Source organism: Hylaeus anthracinus, unplaced genomic scaffold (genome assembly GCF_026225885.1).
Source record: "Hylaeus anthracinus isolate JK02 unplaced genomic scaffold, UHH_iyHylAnth1.0_haploid 12002, whole genome shotgun sequence".
NCBI classification, from domain to species: domain Eukaryota; kingdom Metazoa; phylum Arthropoda; class Insecta; order Hymenoptera; family Colletidae; genus Hylaeus; species Hylaeus anthracinus.
This window is the reverse complement of record NW_026534349.1, coordinates 11,049,128-11,072,940: the sequence shown is the minus strand read 5'-3', so window position 1 is coordinate 11,072,940 and position 23,813 is coordinate 11,049,128. Positions and strand designations below refer to the sequence as shown.

Here is a 23,813-nt window from a genome sequence, read left to right as displayed (position 1 = left end):
TTTTCAATAGGGTATATAAAGTGCTTAGTCAATAAAAATATCTATGTATTGCTGAAAGTAAATAGAATTATATTCAAATTAGTTGAAAAAGTGCAAGATTTAGTTAATATTTCTAATTTGTTCAGAACTATAATTTCGTTGTTTTAAACGAATATTATTGATTGAATATTATTAAATAATAACAAAAATTGCTGATTTCTATAACATTCGTCGTCGTAAAAAGAAACAAGACCATTAGACGCAGTAATTTCATCTTTAAGAAATAATATCTGAAGACGACTAATGAAATTTTATGAGACGTGAAACGAATAAGATTCCGTGACGGAACGCAGTGAAATTGTCCTAGGTAATTGCTCGGTCGGAGTGATTCTTGCAACTAATTTGCGCTAAGGTTTCGCGAAGAGCACCGCTGCGAAAACGCATAGCAGTTCAGGCATGGAAAGAACAGAACGCTGGGGCCGTATTGGCCACAGTCTTTTTGTTCGTTAAACTTCTAACAAACAGCCACTTTTCAGAGCGTTGCAGCAAACGGACGAAGTGCTTTCCTTTTTTTTTTCCTAGAAAGAACGGACTCTGAGAGTTCTTAAGAAATCTTTGCGACTGACGGCCGCGACTCGATGCAAACTTCTGTAACAAAGTAAAGGATTAATTTTAAAAAAGGAGAATCTTCGTAATCGCCTAGCTCTAAATCTGTTCGCGCCGAAAGCATCCTTGCTTTACCCACAGATTGCTAAATGCTATTGCCCTATTGCGATCGAAATGTGTTTGTGCCCGACCAATTCGCGCAGGATTGTTGGTGAATTATTCAGTAATGCTCATACACAGCTATTCCGTCCACAGCGCGATTCTTTACTTAGAATCTTTGGGGTTGTCAAGAGTCCATTGCCCTAATTCTAGAGACGCTATGAATTCGGAACGTCACGCGTCAACTTAACTTTACGTGACTGGTTTGGACGTGGTTTATTACTCGATTCTAACGTACTTGACTATTTTGTACGATTGTGAAATTTCGATAGATGTTTCGAGAGTTCTCGCCTTTCGTGTGGGGTGACAACCGAAGATGGCTCGGAACGTCACGCCTTCGATCGGTTGCCACCCTCGTAAGTCAATGAGACACGCTGATTGGAATTCGACGAGGCCTAATTAGCGTGTCTTCAGGCTCACACCCGCCGTCTTTGTAACGTCTTTGAAACGTTTTTGAGAAGAGGGTGAGTGGCAGTGGTGGGCAAAACCCTAGGCTTCGAATAAATCCGAAGTTTGTCGATATATTTGTCTCGTTTCCTCTTTTGAACATTTTCCAACGAAGGAAACGAGACGAACACATCGGCAAACTTCAAATTTATTCGAAGCCTAGGGTTTTGCCCATCTCTGGTGAGTGGTCGCCTATTTACGGGACACCAATGGGCTCAGGTGGCGACAGCTTGACCTGTGCCGTGGAACCCAGCGAGAGTCGACACTTTCGCCAAGTGGGACCTTTTTGATGTGCGTCACCCTTGAATTCTCCGAGTTTAGGACAATCACGGCTATTGAGAACGAAAACGAACGAAATTCTAAAGGGCTCATCGACAATCGTGATTAAAAGAATATTTTCCGCAATATTAGCACGATTCTCAAAAATAGTCTAGCTTCGCGAGTATGTCCGAAACTTTCGTTGCCCTTTCCGTAATTGTTACTTCGCATCGGACAAAACATCAGCCGCGATTCGAGCTGCAGCTGCCGTTTACCAAGGCAAACGAACGGATCAGCGTGTTTCCGCTCGCACACGCTCGACACGCGACCAACCTCCAGACTCGTTTCCACGACTCTTTTTCCACGACTCGGCCACGGCAGCGGGCTGTCCTGGTTTTGTTGTATTTTTCCCTGTATTATAAGTGCATAGTACACCGTCCTTGTCCTTCGAGCCAATTTTCCATCAGCACGCGACTTACCGTGTCGTACTTCTTTTCGCCTCGCTCCAATCTTCTGGCGATGACTTTTTGCATTTATGGATGTCCATCGAAAACAAAGCTTGATAACTAAACTGGGGATTTTTTATGCATTTATAGGAAGTTCGAATGTGCAAGAAACTACAAAATGTTGAGAGCGAAGTTCATATTATAATATTCGTAGGGTAAAATAAATTCCTATTTCGGATCAATTTTTGTAGGTACGTTTGCCAAGATTTTATTTTGCATACAAATCCGCAGTCTATTGATAACAAATTATATTCGGTCTACCGGAAAGTTCTGTCCGTTTTTAGAATAACACAAAATAATAATAAATTTCTTATACCTCGAATAAATTTTATCGAATAATATCATTTTTATCATTATTTATGACACTTTGCCAGCATGATTGCAATTCGTATATCGTTTTTAACGAATATGCTCGTACTTGTTAAAAACTTGTGATCGGAACGGACGAAACTTTCCGTTAGACCTAATAGTATTTCCTGTTGCATTCCCGTGTGTGGTTTTGCTTTTAATGCTTTCGGATACTTGAATTTTACAGTGATAAATTTGGTCGAGGGGTTGTTTGGTATGCTTGTGATCCATTTCGTGGATAACGAAGCTTTCGAATAATTTTTTGTTAGATTTTTATTGTACTTTATTCAAATATCTTTTAGGAATTGCTCTTACTATCAAAAAGTTAATGAGAGAATATTTAACTTGCAGTTTGTGTAAAATATGAGGAGAATTGAAGTAAGAATTGGAAAAATTTGATTTTTAGGAAGAACTATTTTATGGGTGACAAAACCGTTCTTACTCGGGGTAATTATTATTTTTCTAAATTTAAGCTACGTTGAATTTTAGAAATTACTTTAAATACAATGTTATCATATATATGATTATACTTTATTGTTAAATTTAAAAGTACAATACCAATTGCGATATTTTATTTATGGAACCTGTAACAAAAGTAACAAACAATCCTCGGGCTATCAGTTATAAATCGTTTCCAGCCTCTGTCTCCCCTGCATGGTTCTTAAGGAATTGATTTTTGTAATTTGCTAGAAAAGTGAGAGAAAATTATTCGAAAGTTTCTTTGTGAACATCTCATATGAGAAATGAAGTATACGATGGCCTTTATCGATCGATTTTTGCAGCCGAGCAAGGTCCGTAAATCCCAGGGAATCAATTAGGAAATTCCTTGAATGGTTCCGTCATTGATCCTCGTGCAAATTTTGCCCCTGGTGAAAATTAGCCTTCGCGAAATTGTCTCCTTCCCGAGGAACAAGAGAGGCTTGAAGCTCGTTAAACCGTATTTCGAATTCCTCCATCCACACTCACGGTTGTTCACATGGACGCTATGCCTACCTCTACAAATTATGGCGCTGAAATTCCAGTTTGAGTATATTAATATATTTAATTTATTAAGTAGAAATGCCTTGCAGAGAGCAGAGTATGCCAGAGTATGCATATTTTTTATAGTGTTGAATATTTCTTGATTTTGCTGTATATTATTAATATTTCTCTTTAATAGACATGAAGAATATTTTTAATTAATTTTCCACAATTCATATTCAATATCTCGTACAGAAGTTTCATACAATTTTTTTTTTTAAGAATTAAATTTAATTTCATTCATGACTTCGCACAATTATTTCAATATATACGCTTCAGTTTATTCCGATATACCTCTTTACTTCCGCTACATATCGCAACCGTAGATGTTTATGTTACTAGCAACTCTCGTGTCAGACTATCATTCCAATTTCATCGATAATTTCTAAATTAGCTTCTCGTATTCCTGATTAAACTATCCAATGATCCAACGTATCATTGCCACAAGATCCATTTGAAATTACCCCTCCACAAATTCATTAATTCTAACGAATTAATATCAAACAAAATAATTAATTCCCTGATATGTAACATAATCAAACTCAGCAAAGTAAAATGCTGCTCTGCTATTTATCAAACGTCCCGTTTGCCAGTGCTTTTACCTGCGCAGCAAGCTTCCTTTTCACGCGTTTCATCTAAACGTCAACGATGCCAAGGAAATTTGTTCGTTTAGCAGAGACATTCGTTGGGTCGGTTTAACGCGCTCGAAGTGGCGTTTCTCGATTCGACGGTGCAAAGCCACCCAAGAGTGCCACTCGACCCGTACTATCGTGGGGAAAAAAATGGGTAACTTCGCTCTTTGCGGGGCTCTCGTTAAACTTGCCCCAGATTTCGAGTGCTGTCTGAGTCGCGCGCACCGGTTAACTTCTCGAATTCAGAGTAATTTCTATTGGCTGAAAACTGCACGAGTTCTGTCGATCAAACGTAACGAACCACGAACCTGCACGAGATTCTTGGAAACCAAACTCGTCTGCTCCGTGAAATAAAAATGAAATGGATGTTGCAAACCGAGCTTTCTAAATTTTTGTATCTCTTTAGTTCTTTTTCTTTTTAGAAGATAGAATTTTAAGCAATACAATTTATGGGATAATAGATCAACATTTTTAGAGGGGAGAGGGACAGAGTTGTTTTGTGGTTCACTAGATACAATTAAATTGGACATTTTCAATGTATTAGGTTGTCCCAAAAGTTTCTTTCGTGAGTTGCATTCAATTATTTTCTGTGGCAGTGTTTATATAAATAGACAATCTAATTTCTTAGACATTGATGCCGTGACAGTAATGAAGCGAAATGAATCGTACACAATTCAGTAATGTAACATAAAACATTAAATATTGTGTATATATTAATTATTAATAAAACGAAAGAAACTTTCGGGACAACCTAATATACACATGAATTTTAATATTTGTAATATTTACCCACAATGTATGATTATACAAGTTCATCTAAATTTCATGTGGTAGTTAGTTGGATTTTTAATTAGAATTTTGTGTAAAATATAAATATAATTTTTTGTTTATAAATGAAGCGTGACATATTTCGTTACAAGATTGTTATTTTAAGAACTCTTCAAATAATAGCATTTTTGTGTAATGACATAGATACCATTAATGTGATACAGGTACCTGTATTATTAAAATTAGTTGAGACACAATTAGTCGGGTAGAATCATTTTTTATAAAATATTTTGGTAGATTTGTTTTTATCATTTTCACGGCACAATATTATACTTTTTTTTTTAAGAACCAGAAACGATGCGTAAGACAAAAATAAGAAAGATTTATAAAAGGGAAAAGTACCAATTGAATATTTGGTAAAAATAAAGAAACTTACAATATTACAAACCTAATAATTTAAATAAAACTACTGCCAGTATAATCGGTATTCATTACTTTATCTCACATTCTATCCTGGCGATTTAATTTTACAAGTTTTTTAAACATAATAAATGTAAATACTCGTGCTGCTACAATTAATTAAGACATTATTAACCTTGTAAAAGAAAAAAAAAAATGTATTGTACGATGATAGAAAAGTGGATCAAGTCTCAGGGACCAGTTTGCATGTTTCCACCGCTATCGTAATTTTCCTAATTTCATTCCTTCTCCAAGCTGCGTGTTCTGCACCGAAAATGGGTCGTTCGAAGTTCTGGGAAACGTTACTGGCTTTGTTGCATAACTTTTGCTCGCATGGAAATTAGCTCTTGGCACTGGTCCTGAGGAAACGCCGTGACGATTTCATTGATGTAACTTTGGATAGAGAACTTAAGCCACAGTTATAGCTTTCCTCGTGGAAACAGAATCGGACTGTTCGCGAAACACGTTTACAATGAACGCCTGGGCTTTTCGGATTTACGTAACGCGCGGTTTCATACTATGGGACTTTATAATCTTATTAATATGTATGATATATCGCGGTGTAATTTAATGTACAACAGAAGATAAGAAGAAAGCAGACAACAATGGATCGTTAGGTGTGGAAAAGTACGTTGGTCCGAGGATAGCATATTTAATATTAGAATCTTCTATCTGATTGGGAATTCGATGAAAATCTTATGCGAGATTTTTATAACGTTTGTAAATATTGAATAAATGTTGCAAGTAGTATTATTAATAATAAATATTTCATGTTTTTAGGTCAATCGAACTAGTTTATCGATTGGCTGCTTCAAAAATAATTGGACCAGTTTTCAACTATCCCATAATCTTCATCAGGTATATATAAATATAATCAAACTATGGTGATCTGTACAGGGTACATAATGCATGTACAAAAATATTTAACTATGTTAAAGATAAAAACCGATCTGGCTCGCACCTATCTGAACTCAAATCATGTAAGATTTTCAAAGTTATAATCAAACTACGATAATTGAAAACTAAGAAATTACGGACGATATAGATGGACATGTAAACAGAAATATATTTTTGAATTTTAACATGGTCAGATGAACGTTCTTACATTATACAAATTATTGTTTGTTCAAAATTCTAGCGAGTGGAAACAATATTTGGGCAATTATAATTGTAATCATAGTCAGATATTATGATTACCGATTACAATTGTAACTGTTGCCGACAATACAAATTGTAAATATAGCCAGCAACCATATTTGTCAATTACGACTGTAATTTCAGTTGACACTTAAATTCGTCGATACCAATCATTAATTATACTTACTATTACACCTTACTATTTTATCCATATACTAATAACATCATTATAATTACTCTATTATAATTCTAATTCCACTCGCTCAAATTTTCATACATACATAAAATACGTATATTTGCGTGATCAAAAGTCAAAAATATAATTCCTAAAATTCTGTAATCACAACTATACGCAGCATATTCCCCAATTCTGTCCTTTCTATTGCACACATAGGCGTCCACCACAGGCAGCTTCAACGCACCGAACAATTCTATCGATCTACAGACGCCAAGACCAATGCGAGATCCCATTCATCATGTTCAGTGCCATTCGACCGTCTCGTCTCGGTTGCTCGAGTTCCCAAAATCGATTCTCATTCGTCTCGGAGTCGCGACGGTCTACGGACCGGCGAAACGCGCGTGTCGCGTCTCGGGCTCTTGGGAGTCGGTTCCAAACGATTATCGTCACCAACCGCTTCGATGATCATTGGTAACCCGTATTTATGACGCGACATGGCCGGGAGCCAGGTTAATGCGCCAAAGTTACGTCGTGCCGTGTTGTCCCGTGGATGCGGGCGCAGAAGTGCATCGGGGCCACGCGCGTGTGTACAATCGTGCACTGTACGTGCCACGCATCTATGTAGGTCGCCACGCAAACCGAGGCGTTTTTTAAACGACGCTTTTCGAACTGAGAACGCTCGTTGTGTACACAGGAGCTGTTCTAACGTGGAACTATTCAGGTTTTGGGCTTCAGCGTGCAAGAGGCACCAAGTGCTCTCTATTTGTTGATTTTTGGTAATTGAATATAATTTAGGAGCTTAGAGAAGAATTCTTTGTCTGTTTGGAAATTCAGAAGTGTAAAAAGGAATTTCTGTTTGCTTTTAAACGAATGGTGTGGTTCGTGGTATTTATGTAGAGGTTCATACGAATTCTTTTTCGTTTCAAAGAAGTTATGTGATTTTTGGTATTCATGTAAAGGTTGTTACTGATTGTTTCCTAGATTTGTTTCAAACTTACGTATACGTATACGTATATGTATATGTATATGTACATATATATACATATGCATATGTATACTTATGTGTATGTGCATACATAGGGTATGAATTACATGACTACTTCATTACGTTCTACAATTATACTAAGTGTCGTTTAAACCCGAATTTCCATGTGAGAAGACTGTGCTTACGCTTGCCAGATCATACTTTTTTTTAATTGCCGTACCGAGGCTTCCAAAAAAATTTGGCAACATTGTGACAGCGATTCTTGGTTATACTACCAATTGTTTATTAATTGGCCTAAAAAACAGAGATGTTGATCTAGAAGAAATATTTTATTTAAACTGACTGTCTTTGTGTCACCAAATGTCGCTGGATATTATTTTGTTATCCAGATATCTTACTGGAATTAACTATCTCGACGTCATTAAAGAGCGATGAATATTATTTCATTATTTGATGTGGAATTGTTTATTTAGTAATTCTTTCTTCCGGAAGAAAAAATTGTATTTAAATTATCTGTCTTTACAACACTAAATACCAAAGATTATTTTATTATCTTGAAAAAAAAAAAAATTCCAATTGATTGTCTTCGTATTATTAGATCTTTCCCTGAAGAGGGAAAAGAATTTCTAAAGAATTTCTATTTAACTATTTTTTCTTGCTACGTCCATGAAATGAATCTTTATTAAGCTTCATAGCTCTTTGATATTTCTAGGGACCTACTAAAATCTGTACTACGAACGAAACGTAGCGTTTTCTTCTCGTCTTCATCCAGTCGTGATGAAATTTGTGAAAGGTCGAGCGTTCCATTATCTTTTCGCTTCCAATGCCCTAGTCGGTCGTATTCGTCGCGTTTGATCTCCCCTTCATTTGCATTGCTCCATTTGCAATGAACTTGCGTTACCCTATCGAGTTTCCACCTTGTTGTTCCTTCTGCTTCGCGCCCGTGGAGACATCAAACGCCAAGGTAATTTCGTAGGTGTCAGCGGGTCAAGTACTGAACCAATGACGAACCAGCAGGAAGAGAGCACTTAGGGTAGAATGATAAGGAACCTCGTTACGGTAACAACGAACCCCGAAGCTGCAGAAAATGGCGTCTAATCGTGGAGGAAGTCGTAGTTAATTATAGCTGTTCTTATTTGCCTTTGTCTACGGAACTCACGAAATTCGTCTGAAAAATGTGGTTGATTTCATCATTGCGAAAAACGTTGAGTGGGGTAACTAGGCCAATTCAAAGATTAATGAACCTAGTTTGTCCGGGACTATTCATGAGTTTTACACGAGTCCGTTTATTTTAAAAAGATACGTTTTAATACTTAGATTAAGTGATGAAAATAAAAACAAATCAATTGGAATTAGAATTTTCAGTTTCGATCATAAGGATAATTAGTACATAGGACCATCATCAAACTACAGCTACATGAATCTTATTTCATATTCCGGAAAATAAATTATTTCTTCGTTATTTATAGATCCATGAATTAATTGATAGAAATGAAAGCAGGAATAATGAATAACTATCTTGTTTAGGTTTTAACAAATTACTTTATGTAGTCGTAGATAAGAGAATGAAACGATAGATGATGAGGAACTTCACATGAAATGTGGTATAGAAATATAAATATCTCAGGTCCTGAAAAACTTATTAATTTTTAATATTTTGTAAAGAAAGTTAAAGTCTAGTAATAATGGGGGTAGTAATCAAACCAGTTTTAAGCGAAACGTTTTTTTTTTATATATAAAACGCTTTAATACATAGTTTTGAAAGTTATTGTTATATTTAATCGCTAGTTAATCTTGGTATCGTGTGCTTTTAATTCAGAGCAGAGAATGAGGAATAAATTTTAGAAAAGAAACATATTTACCAACTATATATAAAACTTTATTACATGTTCAATAATTGCAGGGAATTTATTATACTTTGTAAAAACGAGGACGAGAACTTTATTTCGAATATGCAAGGAATGTTAATAAAAATCAAGGGCGTTGTTTCTGGATCGACTTTATTTATAACGAAGGTTCAAGTAAATACGTATCCTTGGGGAAACTTATTTTTTTTTTTTAAATACCGACGTTCAAGGTATCCATTATGGAATCTGCGAATAAACATCTTGTGTCACACCACCTGATATTTCAACTGGTACTTAATTATAATTGGGAATAAAATAAACCTGTTTGTCTATATTAATACATGTTACTTCTGTCTAAATAAAATTGTTTAAAATGTTAATACACAAGATGTACGCATACTTTCCTATTAAGGAATTAACATAGTTATCTACAAGTTAGTCACATAATTTGAGTGCATGGAGCAATTTTACTTGCAAAAAATGATTTTAGTAACTCATAAGGTAAATTTATTTAAAGTTACGAAAATTTAACGAAATGATATTAAAAGTACTATTTGGGGAATTGTCTTGAAGGAGAAAAGACTGAATATTTATTGATAAAAATCATAATCAAAAATGTTTCAAATCAATTCATTACGTATTTGTTTCAGGTACCAATTTTAAGCTATATTATACATTTATCGTGGTATTTGCCTTGGTTCTCTTATAATAATATTTTTATGAATTTATTATATACGACAATATACTACATTCTTTTCATAAATTAATTTATTAAATTCATCTTAGACATTAATTCAACAAATTTGTTGTATACAATAGCATATTAAATTTCTTCCATTCATTAATTTAATAAATGTGTTCTTCACAATGATATACTAAATTCATTTAATACTTTAATTTATTAAGTTCTTCTTATACAATTATTTAATAAATATACATTCGATATTACTTCTGTGAATAGTTTTGATACATTAATTTATTAAATTCTCTTTATACCTTACTTTAACCAATTCACTTTATACTAGCGTAGCAAAATATATAACACCTAGTCGAGGCTGTAAAGTACCATCCTTTTATCAAAAACTAATTTCCTTTTCGAAGAGATAGAATAAAATTAATGCAATGAAAGGGTTAACACGGTCACGAGAGTCACTAGAGGTAGAAGCTTTTACTCGAACCGTGCTTTAGCCGAGATATCAATACCTTACCAGCCTTCGTAATTAGAAGAGGTATGCGTACATTAAGTTTTAAAGCGGACCATGATCGAGAAGCGAAGTTTCCACCAGCTTATACCAGTCCCCATCATAATTCTGACGTTTAACATTCACGTTGAAGAACACGTCCGCGATATTTATTAACTTTGTACGGGTTATGCTCGCGAGAATCCGTTTCAAGTAAGGTAACACGTCCGTTGGCCAGATATTCAGTTACAACGTATAGAACAACCGTTCGTGAAAGCGTTCAGCGAAGTTTCGTTCTGCCATCTTCCTTCACGCGTGTTTCTTCGAGAATAAAAGCACACCAACTTGGGTTTGGTGTGCAAGAAACGTGACGATGAAAGCGTTGCAAAGCCCTGCCACGAAACTGTTCACCAAACTGCTCCGCATGGTCCGTGTCGAAATTGTAAGTGGGCTGCCATTTCTGAGCAGACTCTTTCTTCGAGACGTGAAAGTTGGACAGCAGTCATTCTTTCCTTGTTGGGGAATAATTTTGAAAATATACAGAATTCAGAGGGAATTAAAATAAAGATTGGCTATGTACCGTGTATTAAATTAATTACAAAAGGTGCATGTATCAGGCAAGTCGAAATAAAATTCGAAATGAGAATGTACTTTTATAATATTTCGTAGTTTAGTTTATATTACTGCGAATGTTTATGGATTCATAGCAACTGGAAATATGGGTGTGTGTATGAGGATGTGCACAAATTCAAAAGTAGTATAAATATCAACAATGAAATGAATGTTAGGCTGCTAACACTTTCGCTGCGGATGACGCACATGTGCGTCCAACTGAAAATATATGGTTGTTTTTATTATTTTTCAATTTTCATTTTTTTTTTTTTTTTTTGGCAGTCGTATTATATATAAAATAAGTTACCACAAATATATGTTTTTTAAAATAATCATATTAGAACATTTGTAAGAAATTTTTCATTAAAAAAAATATAATTGCAGCTCTCAGCGAACGACTACTTATTTTCGTCCGCAGCGAAAATGTTAACTTTCAATTGTTTTCCTGTATCTGTCAAAATATGGAGTTTCATAAACATATCCAGTCCAGTAATAATTGGCGGAAAATGAATAACACAAATTAATTTCGATTTGCAACGATCTAATAACAAGTACTATTATCGCTAAACCACGCACAGGGAATTACAGCGATACCATCGAAATGTAATAAAAGCGGTGACGTATGAACGATAGGCCGTGCTATCCACCGCCAGAATGCTTAACCCTAATTACGAGTAACGATACCGTGGATCTTGCGAAATACCCTCGAAGCGTAATCAGCGGATCTCGATCTTGACCTTCTGCAACGACGCGATTTAACTATCGTCGAACGTTCCATTTATGCGTGTCCAAGCGGATTTCCACCGTCAATGGGAAGCATCAATGTGATCTCCATGGACCTTTAATGCCCGTCCCAAAGAAACGAACCACTATGATAACCGCTTGCGCACCCACCGCTAAAAATAATACTTGCCATAACCATAACGTCTCGGACCCACTCTCGCGTGTGGCGTGCCGCGAAGAGGGTAGGAATCGAGCTAAAGGAGAAAAGTGGAAGGACGTTGGTAGGCAAAGACGGAAAAAGGTAAAAAAAAAGGCGGGAAAAGATAAATGGTGGCATCCTCGTTTGGAATCGTCAGACGCGGTTCTGCCCGCGAGAAAATGGGGTGGGTATGGGGGAAGGCCGAATTAACGCAAATGTAAATATTCGCCAGCTGCCGGGCTACGAAAGAAGAAGTTGCCGCGATTAATGTCTTCCTCGGTAGTTCGAGGGACGAATGCCGGACTCACGGTTGGCAAATTCAAAATAATTTAAAAACAAACAAAATTCTGAAATGAACAGCCAAGTTTAAATATCGAATACAAACACGTAATCTTTCTTTTAATTTTCGGTGTCGTTGAATCGTTTGCTGTGTAGTAAATTGTCTTTGGCACTGGGAAGAATTTCCATCTCATTGGTGAATTTTTCCTGAATTTAACATTTTGTCGTGTAACATTTTGATTTACTTCGTGGTCCTCTTCAGGAATAATTAATGCATGAACTGTACTTATTCTATAATAGTAAAAGGAATAGATATCTTTGTATTAGGAGCAACTTCAATTCGATAGAAATATATATTTAAATTGTTAACAGTATATGAAATAAAAGAATACAGTTACAAAGTACAATGATAGGGTAAAGTGTGAGAGTATAATAGATACAAACGAAATACCTACTATACATACTAATACTATATAATACGTCATATACAAACTAGTCCGCCATATTTTAATTATTTATGAAATAAACAAAATATTTCAAATACATGGAATTTAATTTCGAGTCGTAAAATGATATCAACCAAAGAATCGTACATCCATGTATGTTCTGGATATCTAATGACAGTAAATTGTTACATCTACTAACGACAAATTCCTTTTCTCTACATTTAAAACTCTGAAATACAAAAGAAATTAATTTTTATACGTTTATGTGTGATATATTGAGACCTTAAAGAATCGTTATGTCGAAAAAACGTCAATGCCATACGTGAAATGACAAATATAATCTTTTTTTTTTAAATTGGTTGCGCCCGTGTGCGTTTGGCCTAACTTCATAATATAGTGTTTTTATTCTACGTGCAATTTGCTAGAGGCTTTTTTCATTAACTACTTTTAGCAATATTCGTATCCGTCACGTGGGACATGTGATTTTCCCGCGACCATTCGGAGTTCCAGCGAGCACTCTCGAGGTTCGAGTTTAATTATAATTCAATTCGTTGAATGCACAATTACATTCGCATTATAACATTATCTTCAATAAGAAAGTAGCGCCAGCCAGGTAGTCTAGATACCAGTTGACGACCCTTTAATGAGACGATGAAATTGCAGCACTATCACGATAACCGTGATGAGGCAAATTTCTGTAGCAGTCATAAATAGTTCTATTATAATCACGTAACGAGATAGTGAATGGACGCGTGATTGAAGAGCTCTGGTCATTTAAAAATGACCGTCGAAATCACAATAGAGCAATTTGTAACGGTTATACACGAACTACCACCAGTCCATTTGCATTGCAATTGATCACGCAGCTCGTTCGTTGGCTCGCTAAATTCTCATAAAAGTTTATCAAATTCAGCAAAAGTTTTGATATTATTAAATTGTGCTTTCGATGAAATTACTCATATTGCAGATGATGTAAAGTAAAGTTGATTAATTCATTAAAAGGTTCCTGAATATATTGGAGGGTCTCACAACTTTCCTTCACAAGTAATCCAAAAAATTCATTCCACTCCATTTCGGAGTCCCAAAATCTACTAACAAAATTCGTTTGGCATCTATTAACGCACTAAAACATCATCTTTCAATGACCGTATTTTCAAACTGATTTCTCGCCTCTAAGCTGGGACTTCGGAGCATGGTTCGCCCCATTGCAATGCATTGGACAGATTTCCGTGGCGACTGAACTTTCCACAATCCACGACGTCCTATGGGGTCCGACGGTACCTCCAACTGAGAAACAAGCGAGCTCGTGCCGTTTCTTTTCACAGATCCTCCTTCTCCTTCCAACCAAATCCCTTTTCCAAGTTGCGTCTTTCTTCCTATATACCAGACTGTCGATCCTCGTTTTTTGGCCATCCTCCTAGTGGTCGTCTCGTCGACCCAGACGACTTGGCGCGCGCCCCTTCGCGTCCTCGAGAAGTTACGGGGACTTCCCGTGCACGGAATGTTTCGCACGACTGAACTTCGTTGCAACGGGAGAGGTCCGTCGTTTTCCTTGGCATAAAGTTAGAATTTTGTCGGTGACCGTGCAACGCTACCGTGGGCTGGCACAGAAACGCTCGGTGTAAATTTGTCGATCGTTTTATTCTGCACATTATCGTCCGAGATGTCAAGATCAGATAATCCGTGCCCTATACAGGGTGAGCCGCGTAAAGTGTTGCAAGCCTTTTTCTCAGAAACTATTTGTGACATCGACAAGTGTTCTTTTTTTAGTATTATAGGCTACGATAGACCCTTTCGTATAACGTATAAGGTATTTCTGGATGGCCCTCCGAGGGGAGGGGGCAAAAGGGCACAACGAACCATATTTTCAAATGGAATGCCATATAAATTTTTGTTGTTTTGGATATTCCTTCTTTGGGTTGTTTGGATACTCCTTCTAATAACAAATAATGTTTATTGGAACAATTATTTCAATTTCTGCATAGATTATGAAATATGACAGAGGATATGATTTGTTGAAAGAACTTCAATGCGGTGTTCGAATATATTAAAATCGGTTAATTTTTGTTATTTACCGATGATCTTTTAGAATTTCCCTAACCGATGTTTGATTAATTTCACTATTTTTATTTTTGTAACACTTTACACGGCTCACCCTGTACACATATGGCGGAGGCGGGACGCGTGCCAAGACTCTGTTCGAGGCAATTTATTCGATTCACTACTTTGTCACCGTTTGGGAGGAAATTGATTTTAATTGGCCTTCGACAACGCTCTCCTCTCGGCGATTATCGATCGGTGCATCTTATTAGCAATTTATCGTAAATCGACTCTAAGTTGTGTTCGGAGAAAATATGAGTCGATCTGACACATTAATTGGCGGTCCCTAATTTGGAGGGAATTGGTGGAGATTAAATTAATTTGAATATGCCATTTTGTTAACAGTGTTCTTTTATGTTCAGTATAATATAAGTGGTAATAGTTTTATTTATTTTTTGATACTTTTAGCGAGCAAAGTTCTGTTGTAACATTTACTGTATTAACCTCTTGAGTGGTATTGTATCTACATATACATACATATCTACATATACATTTGCTTTTAGAATTACCTCTTAGAATTAATAAACATACAATATTAAAGCGAGACAGCATATTTGTACATTAAAATTGATTTACAGATAAAGATTGTTTTGGTCTGCGTGAATTTGATTAAGACAAAAAAAAATCCATTTAAAATTCGTTCTTCAAGAGATTAATTCTGAAATACCTCCACTACAGGGATATTTGTTAAAACAGTTCCCAACGATAACAATCTTTTCTTTAAAAGATACTATAACAAATAAGTTTATATATCTATTCTATTTGAAAATAAATTGTGAAATTCATTCAGTCAGAAACTTTAACTTAGCAGCGAAAAAATTAGAACAATATTCGATTCATATCTATTTTTTGTAACTATGCATAACCAAAAAATGAATTCCCTCGGTGATTATCAATTATCCATACTGAAATGATTAAAGCAACTTTTATCTCCATCAAAACATAGCGTAATTCGATTAACGAACCGCGCCTGATAAGACTCTAAACGCTACTCGAAATCCAATTGACCAGCACGTATCGAGATAAGTCGAAGCGTCCTACGTTATTTGGCCGCACGTCTGCCTTTCTGGTTTCCCCGAAAATACGTCAAAAATCAGCTGATCTGTATTCGCGATACCGTGGCGGCGACCGCAGCGCCACCGGCCGCAGTCGACGGCGGCGATGGGCACTAGTACCACCTCCTACGTTCGCTAGCCAGGGATTCCTTCGTGCAGTCCAGTTCCGATGTTCCTGCGCGACGGTACGCGAACGATCGAGGTACTCCGTGCGCGAACCGTGATCATCGTGCAAATCGTGCGCGAAAACGCTTTTCCTTTCGCGCGTGAAACGTGTGCCGCGTGTTCAAACCCAGTGGAAAAGTGCATCGAACAGAAGCTCCACGACGTCAGCGAATAAAACGGAAAACCGGTAAGGTATCCCATGCGTGACAAAACCGACACCACTGCCAGTCGGTTTGAATCATAACGGTGACAATTGGGTTCCTGCTGTTCCTATCTGTGAATTGTATCCACAGAGGAGCATTAACCCTTTGCGGTCCTATATCGAGCGAGGCTCGACCCAAAAACGTACTGAAATCAGAAAATTCGAACCGCAAAGATTTCAAGAATGTGATACTAGGGATACTTGGGAAGAAATTTTGTTTGTTTCATCTGAATTCTGTTTGATATCTCGCCGAGTTCTTCGCGTGTATATATCTATAACCTCTTAGGTTATGATTTCAGTCTCTTTTGGAGTTGTAGTATCTATTAGGTTGTCCCAAAAGTTTCTTTCGCTATATTAATAAGTAATACACGCACAATAGTTTATGCTTTATGTTACATTACTGAATTGTGCACGAGTCATTTTGCAATATTAAAATAATTGAGTGCAACTCGCGAAAGAAACTTTCAGGACAACCTAATATAATAGTAATAAAATTGCGACAAGCAGTAGTTATGTATGATTTGAGTATATTAAAGAATTATGAGATAATAAGTGTTCACAGCAATGGTGAATGTAAAATCTAACACTTCTCATGAAATTATATATATATACCCGATATACGTATACATTCTGAAATATGAAAAGAAGACATAATCGTCTTAAGCATGATAGGTGTAATCGTAGTTTCTTGATTCACATCTAAATTCTATTCGTGGACATTCTCTGCAGCTCGCCAGTGTACCCAAGCGTAGATTAGGCAGATTAGATTTCGTGGGTGCCGGTATTGCGACGGCTGCTTGTTTACGTGGGGTCAGACGTGGAAGGAAAGGGAAGTGTAAGAGAGTCGCTGCGGTGGAAACGGACAAAAGGGATTCGAATGTGTATCCTGGTGCGCGCGAACGTCTCTTTTCACGCGAAGATGCTCGATGATGGCCTTGTGAATTTTTGCTGAATTGTCGCGAAATCGTGATCAATGGTGATCGGCTCGATAACGAAAGTAAGTTTCCTAGCAACTTCACCAAAGACATTTCTGTTTTTCATGCACGCGTAGAGGTCGTTCACGTGTTGTGACGCGTTACGTGACACTGTTTTTCAAACGGTTCGAATAGCGGAACGAGCAGGCTCCAGGCGGTTCGATAATATTATTAGAGTACGAGGTTTACGTGGCTCAAGAAGGGAATTGTGAAATTACTCGTCTGTTTTTTGTTGTTTTATTCTATTATGTAGGGCTTCTAAGTGTCCGGTGTCCTATGTTGGATATGTAGTTTTACATGAATTTTCTTAACTCGTAGGAGTTAGGTTAGGGTATATATTTTAACACCAAAAAGTTGAAATTACTCATAGTCATACGGTTAAATAATTGATCTACTCGGATGAAGAGGCCAAATTAAATAGCACATGAAACAAATACTGCGTGTTTAATATATATAATAATTAGTATTGGGTTGTCTGGAAAGTCCATGCCGATTTTTAGTAGGCGGTACAGGTCTGAATATATCGGAATGGTTGAAAATAAATAACATGTGGACATCCCTTAAAAGACGGAAAAATTATGGAACAAAATGGTACATATATAATTCAATAAATATACAGTTGGTGTAGAAAGTATTCGTGCACCGATCATTTTGCAGAAAACTACGTGAAATTGTAATTTATTAACTTATTTTTTATTATCAATGATATTCTACATGCTCTCGGAAATCTCTAGAATAGACAGTACAAAAGAAATAGTTATTTATATAAAGTAACGAAATTTCAATTAACTAAATGTTGACGTTATTCGGGATGGGATTTTCTTCCATTTCTCTATTTAATGGAAATTTCATGCTTTCTAATTTGTGCGAAGCAATAAACTGATGTGTTTATGTTACAAACTCAACTGTAAACAGTTCGTCAGTAAGAACAGTACGAATACTTGCTTCTATATTTCTACCGATTTTTCGTATTTTCTTGTTAATTTCGCAAACTATATAAGCTAATAATTGTTGTTTGAACTATATCTATTCTAGATTTCCGAAAATATGCAAAATATCATTGATTATTATAAAAAAAGAAGTTAAGAAACTACAATTTCACACAAAAGTTTTTTGGGAAAATACATTCTACACCCACTGTATATCGAAATTCAAACGTGCCTTTGAGTGTTTCTTAAAAATTGACACGAACTTTCTGGACAACCCAATATTTTCTTAACTCTTTGAAAGTATTTAAACTTATTGGAAATTTTTTATTCAATTAACAGTACCGTGAGATAATGTTAAATATTAAATAAATAGATAAATATGTTATTTGACGTTTTATATTAATTTTGATGCTAAATAAGAGATTGTATTCTGTGCAGCGTGAGTTTTATTTTTATTGTAGTTTGAATGAAGAATATAGAACGAAATATATAAACGAAAATTAAATTTAACTCAGAAAAATGAGTTTGAATAGCAGAACGGCGAGGCTCTAGGCATTCAATGACGTTATTCAAGTACGATGTTTGCATTGTTTTTTTTGTGTGTGTCGAAGACAACCATTGTGAAACTGTTTTGATTATAGGCTACTGGGTTTTTGTAGAGGTTTCGTTCATCGATAAGGATCTGTTTTATCGTATATTATCCTGGCAGATTATGAGTAGTTTACATAATAAGAGTTTGTGTCCAAATACTGAATAAAGCTTTCGTACGTATAGATGCAAAAATAAACGTGTTTTATTTTTCAAAATTAAAACTGCGTGATATTTATTCTGTTACGATGAAGTATATTTAATATTGTACTCTTGAATTCCGTTTAATAATTCATTATCAAATGAACCGAATATATTTTCAATTAAGATCTTACGTTTGCTAATATTTGATTTTGCATAAAGTTTCCCAGTGTACTTACGTTATCACCTGAACGTTAGGTGGTGGAATGCACGAGTCTAGCGGCAAAAATAAGTCGGACATTATCGTCCGTTCGATCTCTGAAATAAACAGGTATCACTGAGAAAACAAGATAAGACACGCGTGACCGTTAAAGACAACCATTAAGGAAAAGTAACTGTTTTTCGATTCGCCTGTAATAACAAAGTATGGCGTATCCGCTCACCGAAAAATCAATATGCCCGACGGGTAAAACGGTTAACGATCGATCGATCGATCGTTCGCGGCGTAATGTCCCCCCCCCCCGGGCAAGAAATCGTCAGCTGGGACGAAAAATCGATCGTACCCCTAAAACAAGCGCGCCAAGACGATCCTCATTCGGTGACCAAATACGGGATGTGCACGAAACCATAGAGAATAAACAGGTTTTCACTTTCATATGCCGAATGATGAATCCTCGGACAGAAAATATGGTCGCCCTAGTGTGGTGGTTGAAAGATCGGCCAGCAAAAAAGTCAAGGTTTCTTTGTGGGATACGTGACTTGTGCGCTCCAAGCACGATCCTCTGACCGCTTCGAATCATCGACCTATCGATATGTACGTCACGAGAAATGCATTACTGTACACAGAAACGGGGGAAAATCTTGATACAAAATTTCAGAGGGCAAATTGAAGATTAACAGTAGTTTTTTTCTTGATTGTGAGAATAATTTATATGTTTGTCGTTTATTTAGCAATCTGGGCTCTTTCTAGATTACAGAAATACCTTGAAGAGAAATGAATGGTAGACAATTGGAGTTTCTCAGAATTTTTACCCAAAATGTTGCTGGGTAATGAACAAACAAATTTCCAAAAGTGACTTTACAGGTTTTCGTATGTGTATGTATTTCTGATTTAACAATCTGAAATTTATCAACGTTAAAGGAATAGTCTGGGGGAAAATAATTGATAGACGATTAGACGTAGCGATTGTAGCCAAAATGTTGCTGGATAATTAATAAAGAATTTTCGAGAAGGGACTTTAGGGATTCACATATATATTTATTTAGTAATATAGACTTTTTCAAGATGAAAAAAATCGCCTGAGATTGAAATTGTTATGTATATCTTTGACTAAGGAAAAATCACGAATATCTTTACCAAGTAAAAATTTTGTTTACATACAAATTGAAGATGTTAGTAAAATTCCTTAAAAATTTGAAAATCTTGAAGCAAATAAATACCCAAATTTTGAATTTCAAAGAAATAGAAATTAATTACCTGTCGACTCTACTTCATGGATAAATTTACGTTATACTTGATATAGATATTTCACTATCCAAATTCATCAAAATTCTCCACCTTTAAACACTTAAAATCCTAAAAAATATTATATTTCAATATTAAATTAACGATTATACCAAATCATTCATAAATTCATCCTTCCTATTTAATCTTCGATGAGCTGAAAACTTTGCTTGCTCACCTAATAGAAATTATCCTTCGACTGTACGTCACTGCCTAACATACTAACGTGTTAAACAATTTATTTTAGTTGATAATTCAGCTTTTCCTTTTGTTCTTAGTTAAATATTTGTCGACTTAGCAATGAACTCCGAAAATCATGATTCTTGCGTAGAACTGTCGCTATGTACATCCGGCAAATTAACTGGTTCAGGAAGAGGGAGTTATCGCTGTCTAGCAGATAAAAGGATATCGCTCTCGTCCAACCGCGCACCTGTTTGCACCGTATACGATTAGGTTTGGCGAAAGGAAGCATTTTGTATTTTACTCGAGCAGGGTAGGCGCATCTGTTGGTTTTGTTGTTGCACGTGTACCAGAGCTGTTCCTCCAGGGGACCTACTTTGCTCCATATGTCCGAGACGTAATTCATCATTCGCCGGAGTTATTATAAGCTACGGTATCGATACTTTTTTCCGCCCTGGGCTATTTAATAACGCGCGATACTCTTTCTTGCGTCATCTGAAATACGTAGATGAGGGATTTGGAAAGAAAGGTACTTTTTGTTGAGGGAGTATCCTGAATTAGGAGGTCTAAAAAAAAGCGGTTTTTCGTGAATTTTTTTAGGATGGAAACAAATAATTAAGTCTATCGAACTTTTTATCCTATTTTCATACATATTTGAGTAGTCTGTACAAATTTGTTCAACAAGAAATATTCAAGTGACGCACATTTGTAGACCACCTCACAATTGAAACCTCCTTCGGCGGGAAAGATGTAGGTTGTAATTTTGGTTTGACACAAAAAAACGAAACGAAACTTTTCATTTTCATACTATTTTCTTCTATGTGACTTAAGAAAATTCGTACAAAAAAAAAATGTTAAACAACTTTTTCATCAAGTTAAAGTGATTTTATCCACCCAAAGAACTCGTTCTTTGTTTCAAACTTGGAGTAATTTCACATTTCACCATTTTTGCAGGTTTTCCTTAGTCAACTCTTTTCATAGTATTTATTATTTTCTATTCAAATTCAAACAGTGCCTTTGATATTTTTCTTAACTCCGGTTTCGCAGAATTTCATTGAACAATTTTTAATCTACTAACAATTTATATAATTGGTCTTTGCCCTGACGAATTAACGAGATATTTCCATTTCGGCAAAACACACATATCTCAATGAAATGCGCGTTATTTGACATTCGTCTCTTTCAAAAGTTTAACGTGTTTGATTTAATTAAGAATCCGTTTAGCATTGTCCGAGTATAATTGGATTTCGCTCCGCTCTAATTCGAATTTCACCTTTCTTTTTCTTTTAATTGAAATTGTTTCGCGTTGTGCCGTCCAGTTCAGAAATAGACGGACAGTCTCGTATCGCATAGCAAAGTATCGTTGCTCCATTTTCAGAGTCGTATTACCAGCGTTTCACCGATGCGTGATTAATCCCTCGCACAATCTGTTTGCAAGGTACGTTAAGCGAGATATAGGTTCGTGGAAGTGCTTTTGTTTGACTAATGTAAAGGGAAGGAGAGCATCTATGCAAAAGTAATGTTTTGTAATTATTATTTAAGCTCCTTGTATCTTTTCACTGCAATTCTAAGACATGTTCACGATATTCGATTGATATTCACACTGTTAAATCATTTTTAAGGAATTTTTGTTAGAATTTTTGGTTAGAGTATAAATAAATTTAAATATAAACAATAGCGCTACTACAGACACATACGTTAAGCGTGCGAAGGAAACACTTTTTTTCTTTTTCCTTTTCTTTATATACGAGCACGTAATAAACACTCGCTCTGTAGAAGCCAATATGAGCAGTCGTTTATTTTTCCTATCCACGAAGATTTGTAACAATTTTAATCACAGTATCATTTTTAGAAATTTGAATAGAACGTTCTGCTTTCTTCTCGAGTAATTTAAGGTTCTGGTTGTTAAGTTGGACAGTTATTAATTACTGTTTTTACTTGAATTATTCATCTTAAGTTGCTTAATGACACTAGAAAGAATTCCCCCTTTAACCTTAATGTGTTACTTTCTTATTTAGTTTATTGTTAGTTACTGGAAAGCAGATCTATTATTTCTACTCGGTTATCATTCAAAGCGTTTGGAATTTTTCAAAACGATTTTACACTGCTTACAGTAATTAGGAAAATGATCTTGACAATTCCAGGAGATAAAGGTTGAAAATAAACATGTCCTATCTACACACGCAGTATTGTTATTGAAGTTTTTTCAGATAAGAAATTTTTCAAATATTTAATACTTTATCGAGGAACGAAGTCATTTTAGCAACGGATCTTTCAATAGCTTGGAGCAGCGTAAAATAAATGAAAACTCAATTCTGAATTTAAATAATGCGAGCCTTCATTGAGTTGTTATCGCGAAAAATTAAGCACAACTTCGTATAGCACAACTCTTTAAGAACACTCTCTTATAACACCATCTCACAGGACCTTAAGTGGAATTAATAGGATGTTCTCCTTGTATGCGTAATAAAAACTTTCTTTCCTTGCGCCTTCGCTACTAAAATAGAAAGCTACAGTTATTAAATAGATAAATTAGAAAGTTTTACTCTCTTTGGTCCTTAATTATTTGAAAATTAATTTTGCTGTCGTTTAGTCATAAACGACAACGATAATGAAAGTTAGCAAAGAATTTTATTTACGTAAACACTATATTTACACAATTTTTCGAGTTACATTCTGTGGAATAATATTTGTCGCAAGCAATATTTGTAATACTTGTAATTTGTAAATATTTGTAATTACAGTCTATTAGATAGAATTTAAATTTCTTTATGCTCCCCTTTTTATGTTATACAAGAGTTAACTCTCATTACAAAGATAGTATTTCTTCATCTTTTTTTTTTTTTTTTTTAAATCATTTTTCGACACAATTTTCGAATATTGTACAACATGAGTATTTTAACAAGAAAAATGTTTACTTGTTTCGATAGAATGGATGGATAGGATCAAACACTTGTTTAAAATTATTGAAAAATCAAGCAATACTTCATACCTTAATTTGAATTAAATTTGGAAGCATCATTTAATAGGGCATGAATTATACAATTTTTGTCAAATTGATACAAGTTCATATGATGAACAAATTCCTAGAATTATCTGTGTGATCTTCAAGATCAATAAAAAAATCAATCAACATCCCATACTTTTGTATAAATACAATTTTGAAGTGTCATTTGACATTATTTCTATACAAAAAAGTTATGTTT

The 23,813-nt window shown here is 35.4% G+C and overlaps 1 protein-coding gene across 8 annotated transcripts in view; it reads left to right on the top strand.

Annotated features, from left to right (window-relative positions):
- Positions 1–23,813, top strand: part of LOC128891846 (disabled homolog 2-interacting protein) — a 412,576-nt gene that overhangs the window by 243,111 nt on the left and 145,652 nt on the right. For 2 of the 8 annotated variants that reach the window (XM_054151730.1, XM_054151726.1), the window contains exon 1: positions 16,055–16,276. The exons of the other annotated variants lie outside the window; for them this stretch is intronic. The gene's annotated coding sequence lies outside the window, so the exon portion shown is untranslated. Of the gene's footprint in view, positions 1–16,054; positions 16,277–23,813 lie in introns of those variants that run through there. 8 annotated transcript variants of the gene reach the window in all.